Here is a 10,732-nt window from a genome sequence, read left to right on the forward strand (position 1 = left end):
TACTACTAGCTAAAACCAATTCTTTAGAGTACTGTCCAAAATAGGAAAGTGCAGAGAAACAATAGAGATATAGCATTCCTTTTATTTGTGTTTATCTGAACTTAAACACAGGAAACAGAATGCAGGCATCATGCCATCGAAACAGATGTGCTTCATTCACTCTGAATCAGATAGCTATGTGTACATGTATATCAAAAGAAAAGTATAACTGCCCTTGAAATCAGATTTATGATACTTGAAAATCCTTCAAATATTTTAGCACATAATGTAGTAATATAGTTATAAAAGGAGGAGAAAAGAATATAATAGTACAGATTTGACTACTGTCTAAGATGTGAGTTAAGTACCAAATGAAAGAAAGTTACTTCTAGTTTTCACTGAGTGCTAGGTACCTTGTCATTATCACAGTGCTTTGAGAACTACAAGTATAGTTGCCATCAATTCTGAGATTACAATTTCAAAGGTTATTCTAGAATATAGTTTAAGTTTACTTTGATGTTAAAGTTTTGTTGATGTTGTTGTTGTTGTTTTCTAATTGTTTTTGTCAACCTGACAGAAGCTACAGTCATCTGAAAGAAAAACTCCACTTGAAATGAGCCTCTATGGGTTGGCATGCAGGCAAGTCTATGAGGGTATTCTCTTGATTAATTATTAATATGGGACAGCCCAGCCCACTGTGGATGGCGCTGCTGATGGGAAAATGGTTCTGAGTTTCATTAGATGAATGAGGAATATGAGGAGAAGGGGAAGAAGATAAGCAGAAGGAGGAGGAGGAGGAAGAGGAGGAGGAGGAGGAGGAAGAAGAGGAGGAGGAGGCTCACTATAATTCCTGTCTCCAGATTCCTACATTGACTTCCTGCCTTAAGTGGCTGTAAACTCTAAGCTGAAATAAATTTCTCCCCAAGGTGAGTTTAGTTAGTTAGTTTTGTTTTGTTTGGTTTTTGTTATGGAGCTTATCAGAGTACTAGTCAGCAAACTACATCAGGGGTTCAGGGAAGTGGAGACAGGAAAACATCTTTGAGTGTGTGGTGGTATTGGAGGTGATGTGTATCAAGAGACTGACACTCACTAGCACTTTGCCATTGTAAATAGCTAAGGCATCATATAATATACTGCTAATATCTTTTTTACCCTTTTGTCTTCCCTTCTTAGGATTAAAATGACTCATTATAGCCCCATCTACAGATGAGGACAGATTAATTTTCCTAGGTATTTGTTTCTTCAGTGCGTTCCCTGTACATCCAATTACATCTCGACATCTGTTTCTCTGAGATCAAATATCATTGATAAAATGATAACCTTTCATTTTAGTATGTTTATTCTTTGATAACACAAAAAATGAATACTCTTGTGTTCAAGAATGGAGCAAATGGGAAGCATTCTCTATCCATATCTCTTCTCTTCCTGGGTCCCGTTCAGCATGCTTTGCAGTAGTTAACACTTATATTTGTGTGTGTGTGTGTGTGTGTGTGTGTGTGTGTGTGTGCGCGCGCACGTGCATACATAATCAAGAAAGGAAGGGTTCCAATACCTTTTACACCTTATTTTTATGATTGATAATCGCATACAATGTATTTTCAGTATATTCACACACACACACACACACACATACACACACACACACACACACACATACACTGGATCTATATCCTTCATAGTTTGTCATCCAACATTGAGATTACTTATCTTTTAAATTCTTTTTTTAACATTAAGTTCAGTTTGTGTTGTCCAGACAATGATATTTTATAAATTACTCATCCATGTGAGGTGTGAATGATGTTTTGAATTATTTTTAATATAGTTAGAGATCAATCCTGGCATGTGATGAGCATAGAGAGAATGCACAAAATACAAAGAATAACTTTTGGCAAATGATTTGAAAGGTTCATACAAAATTGTGATTAGGTTTATGGGTTTGTAAATTGAGGTTCCCTGACCCTTCTCTTCCAAAAGTATTTTAAAGAAAGAAACCCTATATATAGTTCAAATCATTATGTGTGTGAATGTGTGCATGTCAGGTGTCTGTGTGTGTGTGTGTGCATTTTGTCAACATTTATTTTTTGTTTATTTACTTATTTATAAGAATATAAAATAATGAGATTTCATAATCTGTTTGCACCATAATAGTTTACCATTTATCATCATTTATTTTCATGATCAAAATACTGTTTCTATAATAGTGGATGCCTCTTTGACATTGGTTTCTGAGATTTTAAAACTGTTTTCTGAGAGAACATGTGATTTAGAAAGAAAAAGATTTTAGGCTCAATGCCCAGCTTAAATAAACAGACAAATAACAGATCGAAGCTGCCCCTTAAATTGCTGTGATATACTTTTGTCACTGTGTATTTATGTGTACATAGTTGGTAGCATCACTATATAATCAAACCTCATTGTGAATATTTCTTTATATCACTTTAGAAACAATTTCTTAGTGATACATGCTTCTGTTTACTGTATTGTTAGAAACTCACATATAAATACAATATTATTCATTCAGAGTAGAAAGTTTTCTAAATATGGTTTCAAAGTAGACATGAGTAGTCTTGAAGCATCTACCATACGATTGCAGCAAAATTCTGACTTTCAAAAATTTTAAAAAGATATACATGAATGAAATTGTCAAATAAGTAAATATAGATTCTAACTGGAAAAATAAAAATATGCTATTAATCCATAAGAGGTCCTCACTGGCACATTCCTCCAAACATGCACAGAGGCACACAATTGAGTAAATAAAAGAGAAAGAAGTGCCTCCAATGCGATGTTACTTCACTTCAAATTTCAGATTAAGAAATTAAAGGTGGATGCAATGGCAAATTTTGGTTATAGATAATGTCAGGAGCAATTAGCATGCTAAGAAAGAAAAGATTTCTTCCTTTTTTAATTAGATATTCTTTTATTTACATTTCAAATGTTATCCCTTTTCCTGTTTTCTCCTCCAAAAACCCCCTCCCCACTTCTCACCAACCCAATCACTCCCGCTTCCCTGTCCTGGTATTCCACTACACTGGGGTATCAAGCCTTCCCAGGACTAAGGGCTATCTGCCCAATGATGACCAACAAGGAGTTTTCCCATTAATATCCCTAGAAATGCTAGATTCATGGAAAGATATTGTGTAAATTTGTTTTTGTCATGGAATACTTTGGTTTCTCCATTTATCAAAATTGAAAGTTTTGTTGGGTATAGTAGCCTGGGCTGGCATTTGTGTTTTCTTAGGGTCTGTATGACATCTGTCCAGGATCTTTTGGCCTTTATAGCCTCTGGTGAAAAGTCTGGTGTAATTCTAATAGTTCTGCCTTTATATGTTACTTGACTATTTTCCCTTACTGCTTTTAACATTCTGCCTTTGTTTAGTGCATTTTGTGTTTTGATTATTATGTGTTGGCAGGAATTTCTTTTCTGGTCCAATCTATTTTGAGTTCTGTAGGCTTCTTTTATGTTCATGGGAATTTCTTTCATTAGGTTGGGGAAGTTTTTTTCTATAATTTTGTGGAAGATATTTACTGGCCCTTTAATTTGAAAATCTTCATTCTTATCTATACCTATCATCCTTAGATTTGGCCTTCTTATTGTGCCCTGGATTTCCTGGATGTTTTGAGTTAGGATACTTTTGTATTTTTCATTTTCTTTGATTTTTTTGTGTTCATGTTTTCTGTTGAATCTTCTGTACCTGAAATTCTCTCTTTCATCTCTTGTATTCTGTTGGTGATGATTGAATCTATGGCTCCTGATTTCCTTCCTAGGATTTCTATCTCCAGAGTTTCTTCCTTTGTGATTTCTTGCAACCATAGTAGCTACCAGCCTCAGAATGTGTGGTCATCCTTTATAAAAAATTATGTCTCTAGGTTCTTAAAATTTGGGTTATAAGGGAAATGATTTTTAAAGATAACTTTGTTTTGGTTTGTTTTTCAAGGATAACTAAACTTATGATCAACAGGAAGCTAAGACATACGTCTGTCATACATGTTGGAATCTTGTTCCTCCTTCTGGATTTCCTTGCCCTGCCTTAATATAAATGTGTGTGGGAGGGTTCATAGACTTGTTGAAACTTGATAAATAATGTTTAGTTGATATCTATGATAGGCCTTCCCTTTTCTGAAGGGAAATGGAGGATGATTTATTATGGAGAGAGAATAAAATGTGGGGAGGGTCCAGGAGGAAAGTACCTATAAAAGTATAGCAAAATTCTGTTTTAGAAAACTAAAAACTTGTACATAAATTATTGTGAAGAAAAAATATTGAATGGGATAAATTCTTTTCAAATCACACATCAGATGAGAACTCACTGGAAAGATTATATCAACAGGTGCCGTGGATATGGTTCAGAGTACAACCACTTGATGGTTTTCAGTGGACTTTGGTTTATTTCTTAGTACCCAGATGTAAAATCAATTTTTAAAATTTAAATATCAAATAAGTAATTCACACTTAGAAAAAGATAAAATGTCTTATCTAAATACTGGTATAGACATCTACATAAATAAGACAGGAGAATAGTCAATTGATAGAGAAGATGCATAAACTATTGGTAACATTAAGAAAAAGTTATGGCAAAGAACAGTGCACTGCCACACATCTTTGGTAGAAATCTGAGAATTAAGTGTCATCATTAAATATAGTTACTATTTAAAAATCTAGCAAATACCTAGTGATGTCTCAAGTGACTTCAAATGGATTCACTCTAGTACATAGAATATTAACCATGTTACCCTGCACAAATGAATATATACAAGGAACCACATAATTTTAATGTTCAGTAAATAACACACTTTTCCTTGATATTTGACTAGACACCATAGGGTTTTTAAAAGTAAACTAAAACAATTGATCTACTTTACTATCTCAAGAAACTGAGCCCTTAATTCTGTGATAAAGAATATATACATCGGATAGTTACAATCTATATGCAATTTTCTCCAATCCTCATTACTCAATTTACAGTACTTAGATGTGGTTTTTACTAAAGAAAATGACAAAGTGCATGTATGCTGCCTAATCTGGATGCATGCTCAGGCAGCTGCCCTCACAGGCTGTATAATTTCCCTGCTACCTTCTTTCCTGTTAGCATTTATAATCTACCAACTTTATTTTATTAGTATAAAGAAGTTAGAGATCAGAATGTCTCTTTAAGGCAAATCTTAGAGGACAATGAAAGGACAGGCTACACACACACACACACACACACACACACACACACACACACACACGTTCAGTACTATCTATGAGTTTCAAAACTTTGGTTTTACCATGGAGATATGAAAAATAAAAAACTTAATTCCACAATTCTTTTCCCAGAAGAATCATGGTCAAATTTGACCAAAGAATGCCCAAATACAGACAAGGATAATGGGGAAGGCAGATATGGTCTTATTCTTCTCTGAAAAGTTTTGGAAGTCATGTGAAAGTTATCAGACTCCAGTTTGTGGTGAATCTCTCATCTGAAGATAGGGTCCTGAAAATATGAATCTGAAGTCATTCAGATTCCTTGGATATACTATCAATATACAATACAATACAATACAATACAATACAATACAATACAATACAATACAATACAATACAAGACAAGACAAGACAAGACAAGACAATACAACACAATACAACACAGTACAATACAATACAATACAATACAATATAAACTAATACATGAAAATTGGTCATGACAAATCCAAAAAAGGAAAAGAGTCCAAGCAAAGGCACACGAGAGACACACTAATCTGTGTAGTCAGGAACCCATAAAAATATCAAACTTGGAAGCCATAATATATATGCAGAGACTATGGTACAGACTGGTACATGTTCTGTGAGTGCCACCTATGTCTCTGTAAGTTCATTTGAGCTTTTATCATGGTGACTGAGAGTTCCTTGTTTTGTAGGTGTCCTTCATCTCCTATAGCTCTTAAAGTTTTTCTACAGGATTCCCTGATCCCTGAGGTGCAGGGCTTGATAGAGACACTCAATGTAGGACTGAGAGTTCTAATCTTAGAACACCCAATTCTATAAATGAAATCATAATAAATATATTTATATACTATGGTTGCTTATATTAGGCTCCACAATTCTTCATATGCTTTGCTTTTCTCTCTATAATTGAACACATTTTGATTATCAAATATAAGAATTTTACTTCCAATAACAGTTGAGAGTGGTCACATGGCCTCATATGCTATACACAAAAGAATGTACTTTGTTCTTAATTTTTTAAAGATAAGAATACCAGGGAATTATAGATAAAACAGATTGAATGCATACATATTAGCAGTTAACTGATTTTTAAGTATGTTAGTAATTACACTTAAAAATAACTTTTATTTGTGTGATGTATGTGTTGTTTCAGAGGCTTACTGTTGATTAAGCTCATCTTAGGAAAGTTCACTATAAAGTCCTTTCTGAACTCTGGCTGACTGGTTCTACTCAGATGTTTTGGTTTGAGCTCTTCTTCAACCTGGCTGACTCAATTTGACTTCTCTCAGCTTCTCACTGAGTTTTGGCCTTAAACTAACTCTGGCATTGTTCTAATCTTTTGGTGCCCTCTTATTCTCTGGCTTCAGTTTCCTCTGCTGATCTGCTCTGAACTGCATGAACTCATGAAAGAACTCAATTCCAGTGCACTTCACTCACTGCACTGACTTCCAACTGACTACTCTCCCTTTGCTGCTCTTAGATTCTCTTTCCTGTGCTGTCTTCATGAACATTGGGCACATACTATATGTCATCCACTGTCAAGTTGTCTTCTGATTCATCACTTTTTCTGTCCTTCAATTAGATTTCACTTTCATACATGGCTGCCTTCTCCTACGAACTAATTTTACTTTAAAGTGTGTACTAAGGGTGTGTCTATATTCCAGACATAGGAAATGAGGGTGTCTGCATTTTTGTCAGAGCAACCATGTTACAGGAATAAAATTCCTCTACAATTCCAGACTTCTGAATAATATTTTCCTTCATGTTTAACAAGATATATATCAAATACTTTCATGTGCTTGGTATAAGTTCATGTAGGGTTAACCTTTTGATAGTATATTTCTGAACCTGGGTAATTTTTGTTTACTTTTCTGAATATAATAAATTTATTACTCTCATAAAAGACAGCCCTTGATGTTTTCAAACTGACCAGTACACAATTTGGGCTTGGCTGTATTTACAATAGAGCCCATACTGTCATTCAGTCATATAGGAGAAATATACACTAACATAGCTAATTTAAATATTCACTAGGGAGGAACACTTAAACTTACATATAATAGTTTGGCATTCATATTTTCAATCATTTAGTTATGAACCATAAAATTAATTGCTGTATCATTCTTATTTTATGATGTAGACGAATATGTTCATGAGTGACCTTTCTACAAACTATAGTTAAAGCACTCAAAGTTACCTCATTAACAAGAATGCTGAATAATGAATCTCAAACATGATATGAAGTGTTTTAGCTTGTCATAAACTCTCCTTATACTGATAATCTATTTGTTTGTCTCTACATTTCATTGGTAAAGAACATTTCATTTGAAGTGAGTCTGGATCCTATTGTTTGGATATTAATGCACCTTGGATTTACCTATGGGCATAAGCTATCAGATATTTATTTTTCCACAGTTTATTAATAGGTTAATTCCACAAAGATTTAAATGGATTTAATAATAAAAATACTGCAATGAATGTTAAAACCACAAAACTTCTCTTCTGAATTCATGGACTTAGTAGATATAAGATATTCAGGAAATGAATAATTCACTTGTACTAAACTTTAAAAAGTAATTAATGCAAGATTGGAAAATTATATTTCTCATGTTATGGCAAAGAAAAACTAAAGCATGAATGTAAAGAAAGATAAATCCCATTTTATTAAAGAATTTCTAAAAGGAGACCTTAATTGTGGAATTAAATCACACTTTAACAACTATAGAATAAAGACTATCTTAATGCTTTTACAAATTCTCATGGCGTCCTCTTCTATTAATGTTATTATATATATGTACCTCCAAACGTATTAATAAATATGTTACTATAAACTATACCATTTATTGTCACTCATTCTTTTCTATATTTTAGAGCTGACGACTTGAAATTGAATAAATCACTAAGGGATACATCTCAGGGGAGAAATGGTTCCTCGTCTCTCAGTTGTCATTAATGACCCATAGCTCTTCATCTATGTGTAAGGATTGTGAAGTAAAAGGATAGAAAAATAAACTCCAACCATATGGTACCAGGAAGCAAGAAGGTGTTACTATACAAATATCTGAACAAATGCTTTTAAATTAAAATAAATAAGCAGAGATAACAATACTTCAACCTAATTTAAGAAACAATTACCCAGGAAGACATTATATCTCTAAACATATATGTATCAAACATTGGCTTATCCAATTTCATAAAAAAATTACTGGAAGTAAACACACAGAATAAATCTAACTCAATAATTGTGGGTGATTTAAATATCCACTTTCTCTAATAGACAGATCTTTTGAAAAACAATAAACAGAGAAACTTAAGAAACATGTCACATAATACATCAAATGGACTGAACAGATATCTAGAGAATGTTTTACCCAAAGACCAGAGAATATATATTGTTATCTAGCAGTCCATTGGGATTTCTCTTAAACAAACTAAACAGATCTTAACAAATTCAGAAACTTGAAATATCTATCTCCTTGCATACTATTTGATTGCAGTGCAATGAAACTTAAACTCAACTGCAAATAAATATCTAACAATTACATAAATTCAGAGATTATGTAGCTCATTACTGAGTGATGAGTAGATCAAAGAAGCAATTCAGAAATATCTTTAAAGTATTTTCTTGAACTATGCCTAACACTGCAGAAAAGCAAAGATAAAAGTGGTTAATGGGTATATTTGTGAACTTTGCTAGGATTACTATAGAATGGAGACACATGTTTTTCATTTATTCTTCTTTTATTGGATATTTTATTTATTTACATTTCAAACGTTATCCCTTTTCCTGGTCTCCTCACCCCAGAAATGCCCTGACCCATCCCCCCTGCCTGCTTCTACAAGGGTGCTCCCTCACCCACCCACCCACTCTCTCCTCCCCACCTTGGCATTTCCCTACTCTGGGGCATTGAGTCTTCACAGAACCAAGGACTTACCCTCACATTGATGCCAGATAAGTCCATCCTCTGCTAGATACACAGTTGGAGCAATGGATCCCTCCATGTGTACCCTTTTCTTGGTAGTTTAGTCACTGGAAGCTCTGGGGGGGGGTGTCTTGTTTGATATTGTTGTTCTTCCTATGGGGTTTCAAATCCTTTCAGCTTCCCCTAACTCCTCCACTGGGGCTCTGTGCTCAGTCCAATGGTTAGCTGTAAGCAACAGCATCTTTATTGTTCAGGTTCTTGCAGAGCCTCTCTCAGGGGACAGTCATACAGGCTCCTGTCAGCAAGCACTTCTGGGCACCAGCAATAGTGTCTGGACATGGTGACTGTCCATGTATATGAAATGGATCCCTATGTGGGCAGTGTCTGTATGGCCTTTCCTTCAGTCTCTGTTCCATACTTTGTCCCCATATTTCCTTTAGATAGGAGCAATTCTGGGATAAAAATTTGGAGATGAGTGTGTGGCCCCGTCCCCCAACCAGGTGCCCTGCCTAACATCTGGATATGGTCTCTGCAGATTCTCCCTCCTATTTTGGGGGCATTTCAGTTAATTGTTGGGTCCTGGGTGGCTCTTGCTTTCCTGGCATCTGGGTCTTTCTGGTGGCTGCCCCAGTTCTCCGTCCCCTATTGTTACACACTTCTGTTCAATTTTCTAACCCTCTGTATATCATCCTGATCTCTTTCTATACCTGATCTTGTCCCCCTTTTCCACTCCCCTTCTTCTCTTCCTCCCAAGTCTCTCCCTCCCTCTATCTCCTGTGAGTATTTTGTTTCCCCTTCTAAGAAGAACTGAAGCATCCACACTTTGGCCTTCCTCCTTCTTGAGCTTCTTATGGCCTGTAAGTTGTATCATGGGTATTCTGAGCTTTTTGCCTATTATCATGGGCTTTCTGACCAAAGTAAAAAAAGCTACTAGAAAAAAAATTCTAAAAGAGCGGTATCCACTTTTTAATTGCTTTTCTCTGGGTAGTTCTTTCTTGCAGACCAAAGCTCAGCCTTTGATTTGCAATTCAATTCAATCCTTTACCCAGGTTTTCTTTTGATTGTCTCATGAATCAGCATTTTATGACTTTTGTGCCTTGATTCTTAGAAGATAGCAAGTACACTTTTTGCAACATGGCAAATGAATTCAAAGAACAGCCTGTCTTTGTAAGCACAGACAATAAACTAACTGGGTGGGACTCAGCTCTGAGATCACCATTTCCCAAATCTCTTTATCTCTTAGTGTTTTTCTGACAAGTTGACTCATAGTGCAAATGCCTCTATTCTTTTAGGTCTGTGAAGCCCCTCATGCAATTCATATTGCATCCTTATATTTTGCATAGTTGAGAAATTATATATTCGTGTTCTCTCAGAGTCCTTTCCTACAGCCTTAAGAGCTATTTTGAAGTCACAGCATTTACCATTTTGCTAAGGACATTAGGCGCACTCTTGCCTCTCAGACTTGTGCTGTCTCTAATTACCATGGATTCATTAACCTTGGCAGAGAGGACATTTCCCCCAAAAAGGAGCATTAAGTAAAACATAAAAAACAAGCTTTATGCCTAGCAACCATCGACACTCGTGGATGCCCACACCCTGCGGGCTCTACTCCAGGGGCAGG

The 10,732-nt window shown here is 35.2% G+C and overlaps 1 pseudogene; it reads right to left on the reverse strand.

Moving 5' to 3' along the window:
* Positions 1-10,010: 10,010 nt before the first annotated feature.
* Positions 10,011-10,076, reverse strand: LOC115031780 (U7 small nuclear RNA; annotated as a pseudogene).
* Between the last annotated feature and the right edge of the window lie 656 nt (positions 10,077-10,732).

The sequence above is a fragment of the Mus caroli genome, unplaced genomic scaffold (genome assembly GCF_978045245.1).
Source record: "Mus caroli unplaced genomic scaffold, Mus_caroli_1 scaffold_10, whole genome shotgun sequence".
In the NCBI taxonomy this organism is placed as follows: domain Eukaryota; kingdom Metazoa; phylum Chordata; class Mammalia; order Rodentia; family Muridae; genus Mus; species Mus caroli.